Consider the following 17671-nt stretch of genomic DNA (forward strand, 5'->3'; position numbering starts at 1 on the left):
CAGAAATGGAGGGGAACTTGAAGGTGATGGTGCTCCCATAATGTCATATCCTTATTGACCATACACTGTCCTCATGTTGAGACATGAGTGAATGTGACTTGAAGGAACTCCCTTCCCTACACTGCTTCCTGTCGCCTCCTATGCTACATGGAAACCCACCTTCTATCTGGAATTTTTCCCTTTCACTATAATCATTCGCTTAGCAATATAGAATGAACCCCATTCCCAGGTTTGACCTTCCACTTTCCTCAGCAGCCCATGGACTACTATAATTAACTCCTGACCATAGACCATTTATCATAGACTCCCTACAGTGTGGAAACAGGCCATTTGGCCCAACAAGTCCACACCGCCCCTCCAAAGAGCATCCCACCCAGGCCTATTCCCCTACCCTTTCCCTGTAAGACAGCATTTCCTATGTCAAATCCACCTAACTTCTACAATTCTGGACACTATGGGCAACTTAGCATGGCCAATTCACCTAGCCTGCGCATCTTTGGACTGTGGGAGGAAACCGGAGCACCCAGGGGAAACCCACACAGACATGGAGAGAATGTGCAAACTCCACACAGACAGTCGCCCGAGGGTGGAATTGAACCTAGGTCCCTGGCTCTGTGAGGCTGCTGTGCTAACCACTGAGCCACTGTGCCACACCCAATCTCTTGGCCAAGAATGGATCCGGTGTAAATGGTATCACTGATTAACATATCTGTATTTGTGCACTTGACCTGCATAACCGACAAAGGTCAAATGCCCTGACTGTAAAGGCACAGATCCCTGATAGGATCTGCTAGGATTGACTTTGGCCAAAGTTTCTTGACTGATATCAAATGATCTTGACTGACCTTGGTGGAATTTCCTGACTGACCACAGTTTCCTTTCATTCCACTAAAGACTTGAGCCCATGATTTTCAGACATTTAGTTGCACTCCATGCAGTGTATTTGCTGTGTGAGCTGCTAGTAAATGCTGCAGATATGAAATTGACACATCTTAGGGTCCCCTTGACTGTTCAATGCTCTACATGACTGACTGACTTTCCTTCAGTGTCAAAAAGCATGCAAACCCCAGAGGCTGACAGTTGGTATATTGGAACTAAAAAGCTGAGGCACTATTGAGCAATGTGAACCAATGAGCCTGGCAGACTCCCAGGCAGCACAATGTGAGTGCGTGCAAAGAAAATAAACTATGATTGATGAAATGAATCCTATGTTGACACACAAATTTTGTCTGTGCTCCTGCACACAAAGTGACATGCAAAAAAAAAGTCACCAATGAACCTGCGCTCTGAAAGGCTGAAGTCGTGTGACCCAAGAGCAGCCATAGAGATGTGGTGAGGCTGATGGTTTAGGAATGCCCAACTCCTTGGATGAAGAATGGAAGATGACAGTGTCCATGGATCATGCAGGGAAATGGTGGTGAAGACAGAATTGCCCAAAGGTCCATAGAGCTGCCAGGAGGTAACCATTGTGATTCTCATGTTGGGAATTGTCTAGTTCCTTCGGGAAGGTGGAGAGGATTGGGAGCTGTGTAGAAATTAGACAAGATGACCTAAATCTGAGATATGAATACATGAAAGCAGTCTTCATTTACCAATGAGATTCGAAATTTGCTGCTTATAGGGGAAATTGGAGATTGATATCAGGAATCTGACTCTTTTTATCCTCTCTGTATACTCAAACTTTCTCACCATTGCCCATCCTGCTCTGAGCTGTAGAAATTTCTGCCTTTAGACAAATTCCAAATGCGCCTCTTGCCTCAAAAAGCTAGAAATTTGAGACTGTGAATGTAAAAACACAGGATTGGAAGATCCCTGCCCATCCAGGATGTAAGGCCTTGGAATATTGAAAGAGACAGAGGTAGGCCAGACTGGATAAGAGTTCCCTTTCCGAAAAGACCAGTAGTGTGCCAGGTGGATTTTTTAAAAATTGAATTTAAATGTTACCATCTGCTGTAGTGGGATGTGAACCAATTTCAGCAGAGTATTAGTATGGGACTTCTAGATTACTAACCTAATGATAGCACAGTTGCACCATCAAATCCACAGCCAATGTTGGTCTGAAGATAACTGAGGCAAGGGAGAGGTTAATTGGTTAACAGTTAGGATGTAAGATGTCTAACTCTTGTCTCTGAATGACAATGTGAAACTGTGCAGAAATGAAACAAGTTAGACAGGAAACAAGGAGAAGGAGAGATGGTTGAGATGAAAAGACCAGTGCTATGAGAGAAACCATGTGTATGACCTACTATCTAGGCAATGGTAACAGCTAGTTTAATCCATACTAAATTGTGAAACACGATTTGAATGTATTATCATAGTTTATCTGAGAACCTATTAAAGTTTTTCTCAGTTTATCTCAATTAGCTTTGCTGCCAAGTTAAACTTGCCATTAAACAGTGCAAGTCTCATCCAATCCTCACAATGTGTTGCTGGGTCCTTGGTTTATATTTCACCATTTCCCACATCTGAGGTATGTTGCCATTGACACCATTACAGGTTTCTTCCTGTTTCCAAGAGTAACTAGCAGGAATCAGTCCAAACTTGAACAGCACCCACAGGATCCAAGCTAATGCTGCATTCTGTAGTTTGCTTTGAGCAGTTTTGATGGGGGTAAACATGATAGGTCCTGGCTTAACTCATTAATTCTTGTCTATCATTTATCACCTAGATTATTCTGACAGTTCCTACAGGAAAACTGATAACACAGTTCGATGCTCATGAGGACATCAGGAATGGTGTTTGTACTTATTATACTTACATTAGCACATATTTAAATATTGAAATTAAACAAATTTTGATGCAAGGCTGGCTGATAAGTCACTCACCTTATACAATGCAGGTGAGGATTTAGAAATATAGATCACTGCCTTATTTTCAGGTCTCTCCTGCCCATTCCACATAAACATTACTAGCCATGCAGAATGGAAAATTTGCCATTCCACTTCCTTTATCCCGTGGTGGTTCAGTCTATGTCCCAGCAAACAGCACACGGGTATCAGTGACTGTCCTCTTTTTAACTCATTGCTCTGCATACATGCCATACTCTGCTTTCAAGTAAAATTGCCACACCTGCTCTGTCCCTAAACATGCTGGAGGGAAGGCTTTTGTGCTCCTGAGATGCTGCTTGGCCTGCTGTGTTCATCCAGCTTCACACTTTGTTATCTCTGTTTCTTATGAATTCTGATTTCAAAACTCCATATGTACAGTTATCATTGATCTGTAGAGGTCAACAATGTATTTGTCTATGGATTCTTCTGGAAACTGAACTCATTAAATCTCACTCAGCCAAGAATTCTATTTGTTTTTAAATCAATTTAGATAACAAATTTGGATATCTGTGAGGGAGGCGATAGCCTAATGCTAATATCGCTGGGCTATTAATCTACTGATGACCTGGTTTCAAATTCCGTCTTGGCAGATGGTGGAATTTGAATTCAGTAAAAATATGGAATTAAGAGTCTAAGGATGACCAGAAATCAATTGTTGATTGTCGGGAAAAAGAAACACACCTGGTTCACTAATGTCCTTTTGGGAAGGAAACTGCTGTAATTACCTGGTTTGGCCTACATGTGACTCCAGGTCCACAGCAATATGTTGACTCTAAACTATTCTTTGGGCAATCAGAGAGAGACAATAAATGCTGCCTAGCCAGTGTCACTCGAATCCTTCCAATAAAAAAACTAAAATAATCTACATTTTTTTGATGAGAGATAGAAGGAACAGCCCATGCTGGAGTCTGAGATAACAAGGCATGGAGCTGGATGAACACAGCAGTCCAGGCAGCATCAGAGGAGCAGGAAAGCTGACGTTTCGGGTCTGGACCCTTCTTCAGAAATGAAGAATGCATTTTTTTGATGTTTTGTCTGCTAGTACACCATTCCAATAGGGCTCACTGAATAAGTTGCACACCTTCTGTCATAGTCAGATTATGTGTGTCAAAATGCTTTGTTATCACAATCTTTGTAGTAGACTCTAAAATTTCCCCAACAGCAGATGTTGTTACCTGGCCTACAGTTCCCCCTTTTCTTGTCTCCTTTCCTTTTCAAATAAAAATAGATATTATTTGGCTGTTTTCCAGTTCTCTGGGACTTTTCCAGAATTTAACAATTCCTGGAAGATGTTATCTCTGTACCTATTTCTTTTAATGTCTGAGGATATATCGTATCTGGCCGAGATGACTAATTGCTATTAGCTCATTATGATAGTCATTGTATTTATTTCCTGTTCTTTGTGCTTTGAATATTTAATAATTTTGGGATGCTATTATCATCATCTATTGTGAAGACTGATGCAAAGCATTTAATCAATTATTCTATCATTTCTTGGATCCTCATTATTATTTCCCCTGCCTCAATCTCCAAGGGAGAAATGTTCACTTTGGCGTCTCACTTCCATTTTATGTACTTACTGAAGCTGCTTGCCCTTGATATTACTTGAAAGTTTGCCCTCACAGTTTATTTTCTCCTTTTCTTTAGTTGTCTTTTGTTGCTTTTAAAACTTTACCAATCCTCTGGCTTACCACAAATCTATGCCACATTGTATTTTTTTCAATCTGATGCTATCCTTATCTTCCCTGGTTAATCACAGTTGGTTTATCCCCTTCCTAAAATCTTTCTTCCTCTCCAGAATATGCCTTTGCTGTGAGCAGGGCTATATTCTACAACTTCTGCCATTGACCCTCAACCGTTTGAACTGCTAAACTCCATTCCCAGTCCATTCCAGCCAGCTCAGCCATCATTTCTTTGTAATTCCCCTTAACATAGTTGTTTCGCGGTCCAAGCTGTGGTCCACATAGGCACCAATGACACAGGTAGGAAAAGTGATGGGTATGTAAGGCAGAAATTCAGGGAGCTAGGGTGGAAGCTTAGAGCTAGAACAAACAGAGTTGTTATCTCTGGTTTATTACCTGTGCCACGTGCTAGCGAGGCGAGGAATAGGGAGACAGAGCAGTTGAACACGTGGCCAGAGGGATGGTGCAGGAGGGAGGGATTCAGATACCTGGATGTTTGGGGCTCTTTCTGGGGTAGGTGTGACCTCTACAAATAGGATAGTCTACACCTGAGCCGGAAGGGTACCAATACCCTGGGGGGAAATTTGCTAATGCTTTTCGAGCGTGTTTAAACTAATTCAGCAGGGGGATGGGAGCCTGAATTGTAGCTCCAGTGAACAGGAGGTTGAGAGTAGTGAGGTCATGAACAGGGTTTCAAGGTCGCAGGGGTGTACCGGCAGGCAGGAAGGTAGTTTGAAGTGTGTCTACTTCAACACCAGGAGCATCCAGAATAAGGTGGGTGAACTTGCAGCATGGGTTGGTACCTGGGACTTCAATGTTGTGGCCATTTCGGAGACATGGATAGAGCAGGGACTGGAATGGTTGTTGCTGGTTCCGGGGTTTAGATGTTTCAGTAAGGTCAGGGAAGGTGGTAAGAGAGGGGGAGGTGTGGCTTTGTTAGTCAAGGACAGTGTTAGGGTGGCAGAAAGGATGTTTGATGAGGACTCATCTATTGAGGTAGTATGGGCTGCCAATGTGGTATATTGTATCCATTGCACCCGGTGTGGCTTCCTCTACATTGAGGAAACCAAGCGGAGGCTTGGGGACCGTTTTGCAGAACACCTCCGCTCGGTTTGCAACAAACAACTGCACCTCCCAGTTGCGAACCATTTTAACTCCTCCTCCCATTCCTCAGATGACATGTCCATCCTGGGCCTCCTGCAGTGCCACGATGATGCCACCCAAAGGTTGCAAGAACAGCACCTCATATTCCACTTGGGAACCCTGCAGCCCAATGGTATCAATGTGGACTTCACAAGCTTCAAAATCTCCCCTCACCCCAATGCTTCCTAAAACCAGCCCAGATCGTCCCCTCTCCCCACTACATCCCAAAACCAGCCCAGCCTGTCTCTGCTTCTGTAACCTGTTCTTCCTCTCACCCATCCCTTCCTCCCACCTCAAGCCGCACCTCCATTTCCTACCTACCACCTCATCCCGCCTCCTTGACCTGTCCGTCTTTGCTGGACTGACCTATCCCCTCCCTACCTCCTCACCTATACTCTCCTCTCTACCTATCTTGTTTCCTCTCCATCTTCAGTCTGCCTCCCCCTCTCTCCCTATTTATTCCAGAACCCTCACCCCATCCCCCTCTCTGATGAAGGGTCTAGGCCCGAAACGTCAGTTTTAGTTCTCCTGAGATGCTGCTTGGCCTGCTGTGTTCATCCAGCTCCACACTTTGTTATCTTGGATTCTACAGCATCTGCAGTTCCCATTATCACAGAATCCCTGACACTCCTGCTTCTTTCAGCCCAATTACAATCACTGAGTGTGTCTGTCTGGTCGAGAAGATGTGTCACCTTTACCTGATCAGGTCCATCCCCAGAAAATAAAGCTTTCTGAGGGAGGGGTGGGTGTTGGGGAGAACAGGTGGTTATTGCTGAGGGATTTTGACAGGTTACTTTCTGTCACTGAGTCTTTCATGCTGTCTGGAAGGACTCCGTACAATTGTGACAAGGGTTGGCAGGACCTGAAAAGGGGGATACAGTAAAGCCTGGCTGAAGGGGTGGAGTAATGCCAGGGGGGTGTGTGGCTGGTGCTCAACCACAGTCAGGAGAACCCTGTGTGATCCCCCCCTCACACCCAGGACTGGCTGGGAAAGGGGGGGGGGTGCAGGTGTGAGCACAGGGAAACAAGTTGGCAGGGGATTGGGTGAGAGTGAAGGCGTGGGGTTGAGAGTGTTCGGGGACTCACTGGCTCAGTCAGTCTGTGGCAGGGAGTCACCGGCAGAGCAGCTCTCCCTGTCACCCTCTATCAAGCTGGAAATGGAAAGCATGCGGTGGGGAAGAAAATGGCTGTGACACACTCTGAGTGAGTGGGGTAAGTGACTCAGTCTGTGAGCGAGGGGGCTACAACAACCATTGACGGTGGGGTATAACGGGGAAGAACATTGTCCCAGACCCATGCCATGTGCAGGCCACAAGCTGGCAGGCTGCCTGTTCCCCGGCCATCCTACTGCATTGACGATCTCTATTTTATTTTTCGCTGGACCAGCATTTATTCCCTGCCCCTAGTTGCCCCTTGAGAAGGTGGGGGTGAGCTGCCTTCTTGAACCACCGCAGTCCATATGTTGTGGGTTGACCCACAATGCCCTTAGGGAGGGAATTCCAGGATTTTGACCCAGCGACATTGAAGGAACAGCAATATATTTCCAAGTCAGGACGGTGAGTGGTTTGGAGGGGAACTTGCAGAGGGTGGTGTTCCCATGTATCTGCTGCCCTTGTCCATCTAGATGGAAGTGGCCATGTGTTTGGAAGGTGCTGTCTGAGGATCTTTGGTGAGTTTCTGCAGTGCATCTTGTAGACAGTACACACTGCTGTTACTGAATGTCGGTGGTGGAGGGAGTGGGATGTTTGTGGATGTGATGCCAATCAAACGGCTGCTTTGTCCTGGATGGTGTTGAGCTTCTTGAGTGTTGTTGGGGCTGCCCCCATCCAGGCAAGTGGGGAGTATTCCATCACACTCCTGACTTGTGCCTTGTTGATGGTGGACAGGCTTTGGGGAGTCAGGAAGTGAGTTACTCATCATGGTATTCCTAACCTCTGACTTGCTCTTGTAGGGCACTCTGTTAATGTGGTGAGTCCATCTGAGTTTCTGGTCAGTGATAACCCCCCCCAAGATGTTGATAGTGGGGGATTCAGTGATGGTAACACCATTGAATGTCATGGGATGGTGGTTAGATTGTCTCTTATTGGTAATGGTCATAGCCTGGCATTTGTGTGGCACAAATGTTACTTTCCACTTGTCAACCCAAGTGTCAGTATGGTACATCCCTCTAACATGGCAACTGCTGGTCAACTCACTGACAGCGACACGTTAGTGAACAGAGGGATGTCAACATTAGGATTGTTGGACAAGGAGGGCCAAAGGTCTCTGTCTGGCCCATTGCCAAGGGGATGCATTACTCTTGCTGTTTTCTAATGGTGCAGTGGCCTCTTAGCACAGACTTCCATCCACTAAGTCTGAGATGAAGTCATAAAGTGATGCTGGATGCTGAGACTGACAACCACATGTAAGGTTACATAACAAGCATTTACCCATAAACTGAGAGTCAAGTACAAGACACTGTGACCTGTGCCATCAAAGTACCTCAATAAGTTCTATTCTCTCCATCTCCTCTCACTGCATATTCATGGACTCCCTTATTCCACAGCTGGGGTGGATAGAGCCTGGTCCATTGGGGATCCCTTTGGCCTGGTGGCTTGGTGGGCTGACCCTGGGTTTGTCACCAGGAGGGGGTGTTACAGGCATGTGGAGGGCATGTCCTAATAGAAGCCTTGCCCTCAAAGTGTAGACCAGCTCACTACCTTGGTTAGATAACAAGGATGAGCTGGATGAGCACAGCAGGCCAAACAGCATCAACGGAGCAAGAAAACTGACGTTTCGGGCCTAGACCGTTGTTCAGAAAATGACTGCCTGCCAATAGGCCTGACAGGCTGGATCAATCATTGTTAAAGCTAACATTTAAGAGAAGTTCAGCGCAGTCTGAACCTCCCATCTTCACTGGCTGGAGAGTCTCAAGCTGGAGAACCCGAATCTCATGTTCAAGTTGGATTAGTAAGCACAAAGCTAAAAGAAAATATAAAGGCCATATTTCTGGACTTGATGAAGTGCTTTAATATTTCAGCCAGCAGTAAAGTTATTCAGAAAGTGTGAGATGCCTCAATGGAACCTGACAGCCACAAACCTTGGTGGAGCTTGCGTGAAATGAGATAATCTGGCAGCGCCGGTCACGGGCACATTCCTAAATGTCAGTTAGTTTGATGGGACTTGGCCAGAGTATGTGGCAAAGGAGCGGGTGGTATGTTGGAGGAGTAAATCGTGCACCAGACCTTTTAAAGAGCCTATTGTACAGTAAAATTATCCAAGGCACTTTAGAGAGAAGGATCAAGAGCTTTAAATAGGGATATATGAATTATTTAAAGAATTACTAATTACTACATGGCAAAAGAAAAAAAAAGCCTTATTATCAGTGGCACAGTTTGATGTTTCTGTGGCAGTGAGCGAGACTCCAGGATGGTATGGTGCCTCCCTGATGCCAGGGTCAAGGATATCTCTGAGTGGGTACAGGATATTCTGAAAGGGGGGAGGGTGAACAGCCAGAAGTCATGGTCCATATTGGTACCGATAGCATTGGCAGGAAGAGAGATGGGGTCCCGCAAATGGAGTTCAGGGAGTCAGGTAGGAAAAACAGGACATCTGGGATTGTAATCTCAGAACTACCTCCTGCGCAAGGCGAGGAATAGGGAGATGATACAGTTAAATACGTGGCTAAATGGCTGGTGCAGGGGGGGAGCTTCAGGAAGGTACAACATTGGGATGTCTCCCAGGGCGGGTGGGACCTGTACCAGAAGAACAGGTTGTACCTAAACTAGAGGGGTACAAATATCCTGGCAGGGAGGTTTGCTAATGCTACTTCAGAGGGTTTAACCTAGTGTGGTCAGAGGGATGGGAACCAGCAAGTAAAATGACTGAGGAAGTGTCAGAAACTAAGGACAGTCAGGCTGGAGGAAGAACAGATAGGGAGAGGTCACTGAACACAATGGGTCTGGCGGTCTGAGGTGTATTTGCTTTAATGCGAGGAGAATAACAAGTAAGGCAGGTGGGCTTAGAATTTGAATAAATACATATAATTATGGTTCAGAAAGGGACAAGACTAGCTGCTTAATGTTACAGGATTCAGATGTTTCAGGTGTGATAGAGAGAGACATGAAAGAGATAGGGGAGTCACATTACTGATTAGAGAAAATTTCACACCAGTACTTGAGGGAGGACATTTTGGAGGGCTGATCCAATGACGCCATTGCAGGTAAAGCTCAGGAATAAGAAGGTTGTAATCACTTTGATTAGATTGTACCATAGCCTCCCAACAGGCCAGTGGGTGATAGAGGAACAGATATGTGGGCAGATTATGGAAAAACATAAAAACAACAAGTTTGTTGTGGTGGGTGAATTTAACATCCCTGACATTGACTGGGATTCGCTTAGAGCCAGGGGTTTGGACGGGGGTAAATTTGTGAGGTAGGTCTAGGGTGATTTTTGGAAAACCATACAAATAGTCCAAGTAGGGAAGGGGCCATCCTAGACCTGGTCTTGGGGAGTAAGCCTGGCCAGGCGATCGAAGTTTCACTGAACGGCGTTTTGGGAGCAGTAACCATAATTCTATAAGTTTTAAGTTACTTATTGATAAGGATAAGAGTAGCCCTTGGGTGAAATTATTCCACTGGGGGAAGGCTAACTACCACAATATTAGGTAAGGACTGGGGAATGTAGATTAGGGCAGCTGTTGAGGGTAAATTCACACCTGGAATGTGGGAATCTTTTAAAGGCCAATTGATTATAGCAGAAAATAGATGGATTGGAGAATTGGGCAGATACATGGCAGATGGAGTTCAATCTGGGAAAATGCGAGGTGATGCATTTTGGAAGGTCTAATTCAAGGGCAAACTATACAGTAAATGGAAAAGTCCTAGGGAAAATTGATGCCCAGAGAGATCTGGGTGTTCAGGTCCATTGTTCCCTGAAGGTGGCAACGCAGGTCAATAGAGTGGTCAAGAAGGCATACGGCATGCTTTCCTTCATCGGACAGGGTATTGAGTACAAGAGTTGGCAGGTCATGCTACAGTTGTATAGGACTTTCGTTCAGCCACATTTAGAGTACTGTGTACAGTTCTGGTTGCCACATTATCAAAAGGATGTGGATGCTTTGGAGAGGATGCAGAGGAGGTTCACCAGGATGTTGGCTGGTATGGACGGCACTAGCTATGCAGAGAGGTTGAGCAGATTAGGATTATTTTCATTAGCAAGACCGAGATTGAAGGGGGGACCTGACTGAGGTCTACAAAATCATGAGGGGTATAGACAAGGTGGATAGCAAGGAGCTTCTTCCCAGAGTGGGGGACTCAATTACGAGAGGTCATGAGTTCAAAGTGAGAGGAGGAAAGTTTAGGGGAGATATGCGTGGAAAGTTCTTTACGCAGAGGGTGGTTGGTGCCTGGAACGCGTTGCCAGTGGAGGTGGTAGACACAGACACGATAGCATCATTTAAGATGTATCTAGACAGGTACATGGATGGGCAGGGAGCAGAGGGATACAGATCCTTGGAAAATGGGCAACAGATTTAGATAGAGGATCTGGATCAACGCAGGATTGGAGGGCCAAAGGGCCTATTCCTGAGCTGTAATTTTCTTTGTTCTTTGTTCTTTGATTAGAGTTCAGGGTTAGCATGACCCTGTGAAAATAAAAGATAAGAACAGCAAGATTCAGGAACCTTGGATGACAAGAAAATGTGAGAGCTCAGTCAGAAATAAAAAGGAGGCATGCATAAGGTTTAGGAAACTGAAGACAGTCAGAGCCCTCAAAGAATACAAAGATAGCAGGAAAGAACTCAAACAAGAAGTAGGAAGGCTAAAAGTGACCATGAAATGTCTTTGGACTGGAATCCATGTGTAAGATGGTAAGGTGGATACAGAACTAGCCTGGATATTAGAAGTCAAAGAGTAGTGGTGTAAGGGTGTTTTTCATATTGGATATCTGCGACCAGTGGTACTCAGCGTGGATCAGTGGTGGGACCCCTGTGGTTTGTAATATATATATATATATATGACTTGGGGGCGCGTTGGTTGGTCTGTTTAGTAAATTTGCGAATTATGCAAAGAGTAAGGGAGCTGCGGATAGTGAAGAGGTTTGCCAGAGAATACAGCAGGATATAGATGGGATGGAGACTTGGGCAGAGAAATGTCAGATGGAATTTAACCTGGACAAATGTGTGGTGATGCATTTTGGATAAGACCTAACACAGTAGGGAAGTATACAGTAAAATGGCAGTAACTTTCATAACAACAACATACAGAGGGATTTAGGTGTTTGGAGTCTGTGAAGGCCTCAGAGAGCTGCTGTTCCCAACAGGCAGAGGAAGAAAATAATCTTGCAAAGTATGTATAGCTGAGAGTCATAGAAGCAGCATGAGTGTTGTTCCTCAAACCTGGACTGAGAGCTTCAAGAGGTCCAGTGACCTTATAAGAACAGAAAAGATGTACGGTGACTCTTTTCTAGAGTCCCATTCCCATTCTCTGACTTATCACAAACTTCTCCTCAAAACAACACGCATCATTCATCTCACTATAATCCTACTGACTTCTCACACTCTCGCAAGCATTGACAGCAGTATGTACTATCTGAAAGATACACTGCAGCTACTCATCAATACTTCTTTGACTGAATCTTCCAAGCACATGATCTCAACCTTCTGGAGATACAAAGCCAGCAGATACATGGGAACACCACCGTATGCAAACTCCCCTCTGAGTCACTAACCATCCATTCCTTCAGGTTCACTGTGTCAAAGCCCTGGAACTCCCTCCCTAACAGCATTGTGACTCTACCCACAGCTCATGGACAGGAGATCCCAGAAGGCCACCACCTTTTCTGGGGCAGTTAGGTATGGGCAATAAGTGTTGTTCTAGTTTGTAATTCCCATCTTCTATGAGTGAATAATAAATAAAAATCACTTCCAAAGCAGTTTCTCACAAGAACGACCAGACAAATATTGACAACCAAGCCACCAATCGTGTTTTAGGCCAGGTGAGCAAACACCTAGTCAAAGAGTAGGTAGTTTGAAAGAGGAGCTGAAAATGGATGTGTATAGAGAGGGTTTTACAGAGCTTTATACCTAGATGGCTAAATACACAGCTGCCAATGGGGGGGATATTGTACTTGAGGATAGATATGAGGGTGGGGTGTAGTTTATCTTCCATCGCAGCAAACTGCCACAATGTGCATTTATAATGAGCCATCACGATAGAAATGGTTCCAAGGCACGATGAAGATGGTTTAAAATAGGTAAGGGAGTGGACAGAGTCCTAAAGAGAGTAAGGAGAGCTGACTGAAAATACCTGTAAAAGTATGGGCAGTGAGAAATATGAGGCAGCATGGGTCAAGTTCCCCATAATGGAAAAGCAAGGTGACTCACAATGATGGAGTAACACAAAAAGAAATGCCAGTTAGAACGACTGGAGAGCAGTCGTTATTAAAGGTACCATCTTCAGTAGGCAGCCAGCAGAAGACCACAATCTGTAAATGTGCAGGAAAAACAAATACTTATAAATTTAAAAGAAATCCTATCACTGCCTTTCACAGATAGAGCTGTTCATCTTGTAAATTATTTTGTGTCATTGTACATTTCACTATCAACTCAAGACAGGCCAGCTGTAAGTGGAATTGGTGCTGGTTTTCAAAGGTTTCGGTCAGCAATAGTCTCTGAGGACTCTTAGAAATCAGTGCGTGATGACGGAGGTCTGCTCACACTGCCAGGAGAGGAATCTCTGATTGTCCTCAAACGCTCACACACACACACACACACACACACACACACACACACGCAAACACCAGAACATTTTAGAGTCAGACACTTGTAGAGATCTACAGCTCGGAAAAAGCCTTTGGCCCATTGCATCCATGCCGGTTGGAAACGGCCACCTAAATATTCTACTCCCATCTTCCGGCACTTTAACACATAAAATCTACTCTCTCGAGTTTCCTAAATCTCTAAACCTCTGTCTCTAATTCAGTACTCTCTCTGCTAAAATCCTTCCTTTTCTCATTTAGAGCTCTCCACAGGTGATTTAATTTATATCTCTATATGACATTACCATCCTCCTTCAATTTGTCTCTGATCTTACAATTTTATATCTCTCCCTAAACTCCACTATGGGTTCTAATTGGGTCATGTGGCACAGTGGTAGGAACACGACTCCGAGGCAGGAGACCTGGCTTCAAGACTCACCGGTTCCAGAGTATGGCTCTCGTGTTGGAGCTCCAATTGCTTTTCATAGAATCCCTACAGTGTGGAAACAGGCCTTTTGGCCCAACAAGTCCACACTGACCCATTCGCTTATAACCCACCTAATCTACACATCTCTGAACACTCTGGGCAATTTAGTGTGACCAGTCCACCAGATGCCTGCAGGTCTTTGGACTGTAGGGGAAAACTGGAGCACCCGGAGGAATTCCAGCTCAGACACCGTGGTGGTGACGAGTAAGCCTGTTCCAGGGCAAGCATGGGACCTCGCTATGGAATCAACGGTCGCTATATCGGTGGAGGCAGCAAGCTAAGCCCAGCGGTGACAGGTGACATCTGAGCATCAGCAACTTCGATGTTGGTTGGGTCTGGCCCTGGCAGCGGTGGAGGGGCATCGCTGTGAAATCGAAGAGGTGTGCCGTGCAGCGAGAGACGCGACTGATGTTCAGTAAAAACCGAAAGAACTGTGGATTCTGTAAATCAAGAACAAAAACAGAAGTTGCTGGAAAAGCTCAGCAGATCTGGCAGCATCTGTGAAGGAGAAAACAGAGCTAACGTTTCGGGTTGGGTGTTCTGGGGAAGGGTCACCGGACCCGAAACGTTATCTCTGTTTTTTTACTTCACAGATGCTGCCAGATCTGCTGAGCTTTTCCAGCAACTTCTGTTTTTGTGTTGTTGTGACTGATGTTGGTGGGCCCAGAAAGGTGATTGTGAAGGAGAATTGCTCTAGCGGTGAAAGACTTTGCCTGATGATCGGACGTTGGTTAGGTCTGGCGTAGACAGCGATGAGGCGATGGAGGAAGGGTGGTCACACACCTTTGTTGATGATGAGCTGGTTCTGGACCAATGGACCCTCTTTAAACTGTATCTTTCTTTCCCTTATTCTTGAAACTAATCAAAATGGTGCTGGATTGTGTTGACAGTGGAAAAGCTGTACACTGTATTTTAATGTTTGTCTCTCTGTAACATACATGTTACATTAAACCATTCAAAGTTCCTGAAGCCCAGTGCCGTTCTCCTTTTTTGAATTCCTTTTTGGAATGTGGGTATCACTAGCCAACCAGCATTTATTGCCAACCCATGTTACATAGAAATGTAGAAGATAGCAGCAGAAGGATGCCATTTAGCCCTTCGAGCCTGCTCCACCATTCTTCACGATCATGGCTGATCATCCAACGCAATAGCAAAATCCTCCCTTCTCTCCTTAACCTTTGATTCCATTCGCACCAAGTGCTATGTCTAGATGCCTCTTGAATACATTCAGTGTTTTGACATCAACTACTTCCTGTGGTAATAAATTCCACAGGTTTACCACTGCTTGGGTGAAAAACTGTCTCCTCAGCTCTGTCCTAAATGGTCGACCCCAAATCCTTAGACTGTGACCCCTGGTTAGGGACACACTCACCATTGGGAACATCCTCCATGTATTATCCCTGTCTAGTCCTGTTAGAATTTTGTAAGTCTCTATGAGATCCCCCCTCATTCATCTGAACTCTAGCAAAAACAATCCAAACCTAGTCAATCTCTCCTCATATGTAAGACTCCCCCATCCCCGGAATCAGCCCGGTAAACCTTCGCTGCACTCCCTCAAGAGCAAGTGCATCCTTCCTCAGAAAAGGAGCCCAAAACTGCACACAATATTCCAGGTGTGGTCTCACCAAGGCCCTGTATAACTGCAACAACACATCCCTGCTCCTCTACTCAAAACCTCGCGCAATGAAGGCCAACATCCCATTTACCTTCTTTATCGCCTGCTACACCTGCAACTGGTGCACAAGGACACCCAGGTCCTGCTGCACACCCCCCCTCTCTCAATTTACAGCCAGTCAGGTAGTAATCTGCCTCCTTGATTTTGCTTCCAAAGTGAGTAAGCTCACATTTATCCAAATTATGCTGCGTCTGCCAATGATTTGCCCTCTCACCCAAACTGTCCAAATCATGCTAAAGGATCTCTGCATCCTTGTCACAGTTCACCCTCCCACCCAACTTGGTATCATCTGCAAGCTTTGAGATGCTACATTTTGTTCCCTCATCCAGATCACTAATATATGCTGTGAATAGCTGGGGCCCCAGCACCAATCCCTGTGGCACCCCACTAGGTACTGTCTGCCAATTTGAAAAGGACCCATTAATTCCTACTGTTTGTTTCCTCTCTGCCAACCAGTTTCCGATCATCTCAATACACTTTCCCCAATCCCATGCACTTTAATCTTGTGCATTAATCTCTTATGCAGGACTCTGTCAAACACTTTCTGTAAGTCCGAATAAGGATGGCAAGGTGGCTCAGTGGTTAGAACTGCTGCCTCACAGCAACAGGGGCCCAGGTTTTATTCCACCCTTGGGCAAATATCCATGTGGAGTTTGCATATCGTCTGTGTGGATTTCCTTTGGGTGCTCCGGTTTCCTCCTGCAGTCCAAAGATGTGTAGGCTAGGTGGATTGGCCATGCTAATTTGCCCGTAGTGTTCAGGGAAGTGTAATTTAGGTGGGCAATAAGGGGATGGATCTGGGTGTGATGCTCTGAGGGTCAGTGTGGATTTGTTGGGTCGAAAGGCCTGTTTCCACACTGTGGGGATTCAAAGGTTCTAAGATCACATTGACTAACTCCCCCTTATCAACTCTACTAGCTATGTCTTCATAAAATTCCAACAGATTTGTCTAGCATAATTTCCCCTTCATAAGTCCATGCTGACTCCTTCTGATCCTGCCACTGCTTTCTAAATACTCCACTATAAAATCTTTGATAACGGATTTGAGAATTCTCCCCACTACTGATTTTAAGTTTACCAGTCAATAATTCCCTGTTTTCTCTCTGTCTCTCTTTTTGAATATTGGAGTGACATTAGCTGTCCTCCAATCTGCAGGGACTGTTCCAGAGTCTACAGAATCCCAGAAGCTGACCACCAATGTACCTACTACTTCTAGAGCCACTTCCTTGAGTACTCTGGGATGTAGATTATCAATCCCTCGGGACTTATTCACCTTCAATCCTATCAATTTTCTCAGCACCATTTCTCTACTGATGTTGATCTCCCTCAAGTCTTCATTCTCACTAAATCTCTGTATCTGATTTGTGTCCTGTTTTGTGACAACAGAACCAAAGTATGTGTTCAGTTGCTCAGCCATATGTTAGTCCCCTATTGTACATTCCCCCGTTTCTGTCTGTAGGGGACCTACATTTGTCTTTACCAATCTCTTTCTCTTCATGTACCTATAGAAACACTTAGTGTCAGTCTTTATGCTGCCTGCAAGCTTATTTTCATACTCTATTTTCCCCTTCTTAATCAATCCGTTGCTCCTTCTTTGCTGAATTCTAAACAGCTGCCAGTCCTCAGACATATTACTTTCCTTGGCCAGTCTGTATGCTGCTCCCTTAGATCTGATACTGTCTCTTATTTCCTTTGTAAGCCATGGACTAGCCCTCTTACCCGTTTTGCTTTTTGCCACAGACAGGAATAAACAGTTGTTGCAGTTCCCCACTGCATTCCTTGAATGTTTGCCATTGCTTATCCATTGTTATCCCTTTAAGTAACTCTCCCCAATCTATCGAGGGCAAACTCACACATCATGTCTTCATAGTTTCTTCATAGTTTTTCTTCATCACCCTAGTTTCCAAATCAACTGCCTATTCTTCATCTTGGAAAAAATTCTATCGTGTTATGATCGCTCATCCCCAAGGGGTCTCGCACAGCTAGATTGATAATGTTTCGGTTCTCATTACACAGCACCCAGTCTAAGATGGCCAGCTCTGTAGTTGGGTCCTCCACATATTGATCAAGAAAACTACCCTGTATACACTCCAGGAATTCCTCCTCTGCAGCATTGTGG

The sequence above is a fragment of the Stegostoma tigrinum genome, chromosome 10 (genome assembly GCF_030684315.1).
Source record: "Stegostoma tigrinum isolate sSteTig4 chromosome 10, sSteTig4.hap1, whole genome shotgun sequence".
NCBI lineage: Eukaryota > Metazoa > Chordata > Chondrichthyes > Orectolobiformes > Stegostomatidae > Stegostoma > Stegostoma tigrinum.